Consider the following 3,420-nt stretch of genomic DNA (forward strand, 5'->3'; position numbering starts at 1 on the left):
AGTGGCGCAGCGGAAGCGTGCTGGGCCCATAACCCAAAGGTCGATGGATCGAAACCATCCTCTGCTAAAAAGTTTATTTTAAGTGCGAACAACATTTTTTTTAAATGTGTCGTTTCATGGGCATGTCTCAGTGCCATTATATATATTTTTTTACCTCTTCCAACAGTTCGTATAGGTCATACTGTTTACACAGTATCCCAGTGGCCTAAGACACTGGACTCCTAAGCAATGGATTGTGAGTTCTAGTCATTTCTGAAGTGGCTGAGAGCAGAGTGGCGCAGCGGAAGCGTGCAGGGCCCATAACCCAGAGGTCGATGGATCGAAACCATCCTCTGCTAAACAGTTTATTTTAAGTGCGAACAAAATTTTTTAAAAATGTGTCGTTTCATGGGCATAATGTCTCAGTGCCATTATAATTTTTTTTTTACCTCTTCCAACAGTTCGTATAGGTCATACTGTTTACACAGTATCCCAGTGGCCTAAGATACTGGACTCCTAAGCCAAAGATTTTGAGTTCTAGTCTTTTCTGAAGTGGCTGAGAGCAGAGTGGCGCAGCGGAAGTGCGCTGGGCCCATAACCCAGAGGTCGATGGATCGAAACCATCCTCTGCTAAACAGTTTATTTTAAGTGCGAACAACATTTTTAAAAAATGTGTCGTTTCATGGGCATAATGTCTCAGTGCCATTATACATTTTTTTTTACCTCTTCCAACAGTTCGTATAGGTCATACTGTTTACACAGTATCCCAGTGGCCTAAGATACTGGACTCCTAAGCCATGGATTGTGAGTTCTAGTCTTTTCTGAAGTGGCTGAGAGCAGAGTGGCGCAGCGGAAGCGTAATAGGCCCATAACCCAGAGGTAGATGGATCGAAACCATCCTCTGCTAAATAGTTTATTTTAAGTGCGAACAACATTTTTAAAAAATGTGTCGTTTCATGGGCATAATGTCTCAGTGCCATTATAATTTTTTTTTTACCTCTTCCAACAGTTCGTATAGGTCATACTGTTTACACAGTATCCCAGTGGCCTAAGATACTAGACTCCTAAGCCATGGATTGTGAGTTCTAGTCTTTTTTGATGTGGCTGAGAGCAGAGTGGAGCAGCGGAAGCGTGCTTGGCCCATAACCCAGAGGTTGATGGATCGAAACCATCCTCTGCTAAACAGTTCATTTTAAGTGCGAACAACATTTTTAAAAAATGTGTCGTTTCATGGGCATAATGTCTCAGTGCCATTATACATTTTTTTTTACCTCTTCCAACAGTTCGTATAGGTCATACTGTTTACACAGTATCCCAGTGGCCTAAGATACTGGACTCCTAAGCCATGGATTGTGAGTTCTAGTCTTTTCTGATGTGGCTGAGAGCAGAGTGGCGCAGCGGAAGCGTGCTGGGCCCATAACCCAGAGGTCGATGGATCGAAACCATCCTCTGCTAAACAGTTTATTTTAAGTGCGAACAACATTTTTTTTAAATGTGTCGTTTCATGGGCATGTCTCAGTGCCATTATATATATTTTTTTACCTCTTCCAACAGTTCGTATAGGTCATACTGTTTACACAGTATCCCAGTGGCCTAAGACACTGGACTCCTAAGCAATGGATTGTGAGTTCTAGTCATTTCTGAAGTGGCTGAGAGCAGAGTGGCGCAGCGGAAGCGTGCAGGGCCCATAACCCAGAGGTCGATGGATCGAAACCATCCTCTGCTAAACAGTTTATTTTAAGTGCGAACAACATTTTTTAAAAATGTGTCGTTTCATGGGCATGTCTCAGTGCCATTATATATATTTTTTTACCTCTTCCAACAGTTCGTATAGGTCATACTGTTTACACAGTATCCCAGTGGCCTAAGACACTGGACTCCTAAGCAATGGATTGTGAGTTCTAGTCTTTTCTGAAGGTGATGAGAGCAGAGTGGCGCAGCGGAAGCGTGCTGGGCCCATAACCCAGAGGTCGATGGATCGAAACCATCCTCTGCTAAACAGTTTATTTTAAGTGCGAACAACATTTTTTAAAAATGTGTCGTTTCATGGGCATGTCTCAGTGCCATTATATATATTTTTTTACCTCTTCCAAAAGTTCGTGTAGGTCATACTGTTTACACAGTATCCCAGTGGCCTAAGATACTGGACTCCTAAGCCAAAGATTTTGAGTTCTAGTCATTTCTGAAGTGGCTGAGAGCAGAGTGGCGCAGCGGAAGCTTGCAGGGCCCATAACCCAGAGGTCGATGGATTGAAACCATCCTCTGCTAAACAGATTATTTTCAAAAATGAAACGCAAACAGAAATTAGAAAGCTAAATTTCATTTGCATGTCTCAGTGCTATCCAGTACACATTGTTTTTACTGCTTGTATCAGTTTGTACTATTTGCAAAAGGTAGACAGTGCCCCAGTGGCCTAATGGATAAGGCACTGGCCTCCTAAGCCAGGGATTGTGGGTTCAAGCAGAGTGGCGCAGCGGAAGCGTGCTGGGCCCATAACCCAGAGGTCGATTGATCGAAACCATCCTCTGCTAAACAGTTTGTTTTAAGTGCGAACAACATTTTAAAAAAATATGTCGTTTCATGGGCATAATGTCTCAGTGCCATTATAATTTTTTTTTACCTCTTCCAACAGTTCGTATAGGTCATACTGTTTACACAGTATCCCAGTGGCCTAAGATACTGGACTCCTAAGCCATGGATTGTGAGTTCTAGTCTTTTCTGAAGTGGCTGAGAGCAGAGTGGCGCAGCGGAAGCGTGCTGGGCCCATAACCCAGAGGTAGATGGATCGAAACCATCCTCTGCTAAATAGTTTATTTTAAGTGCGAACAACATTTAAAAAAAATGTGTCGTTTCATGGGCATAATGTCTCAGTGCCATTATAATTTTTTTTTTACCTCTTCCAACAGTTCGTATAGGTCATACTGTTTACACAGTATCCCAGTGGCCTAAGATACTGGACTCCTAAGCCATGGATTGTGAGTTCTAGTCTTTTCTGAAGTGGCTTAGAGCAGAGTGGCGCAGTGGAAGCGTGCTGGGCCCATAACCCAGAGGTCGATGGATCGAAACCATCCTCTGCTAAACAGTTTATTTTAAGTGCGAACAACATTTTTAAAAAATGTGTCGTTTCATGGGCATAATGTCTCAGTGCCATTATATATATTTTTTTACCTCTTCCAACAGTTCGTATAGGTCATACTGTTTACACAGTATCCCAGTGGCCTAAGCTACTGGACTCCTAAGCCATGGATTGTGAGTTCTAGTCTTTTCTAAAGTGGCTGAGAGCAGAGTGGCGCAGCGGAAGCGTGCTGGGCCCATAACCCAGAGGTTGATGGAGCGAAACCATCCTCTGCTAAACAGTTCATTTTAAGTGCGAACAACATTTTTTAAAAATGTGTCGTTTCATGGGCATGTCTCAGTGCCATTATAATTTTTTTTTTACCT

The 3,420-nt window shown here is 42.7% G+C and overlaps 1 non-coding gene across 1 annotated transcript; it reads left to right on the forward strand.

The window, feature by feature from the left end:
* The first annotated feature begins 2,985 nt into the window (after positions 1–2,985).
* Positions 2,986–3,057, forward strand: trnam-cau (transfer RNA methionine (anticodon CAU)). Its single transcript has one exon. It is a non-coding gene; the product is annotated as a tRNA-Met (tRNA).
* Positions 3,058–3,420: the final 363 nt, after the last annotated feature.

Source organism: Oncorhynchus clarkii, chromosome 7, assembly GCF_045791955.1.
Source record: "Oncorhynchus clarkii lewisi isolate Uvic-CL-2024 chromosome 7, UVic_Ocla_1.0, whole genome shotgun sequence".
In the NCBI taxonomy this organism is placed as follows: domain Eukaryota; kingdom Metazoa; phylum Chordata; class Actinopteri; order Salmoniformes; family Salmonidae; genus Oncorhynchus; species Oncorhynchus clarkii.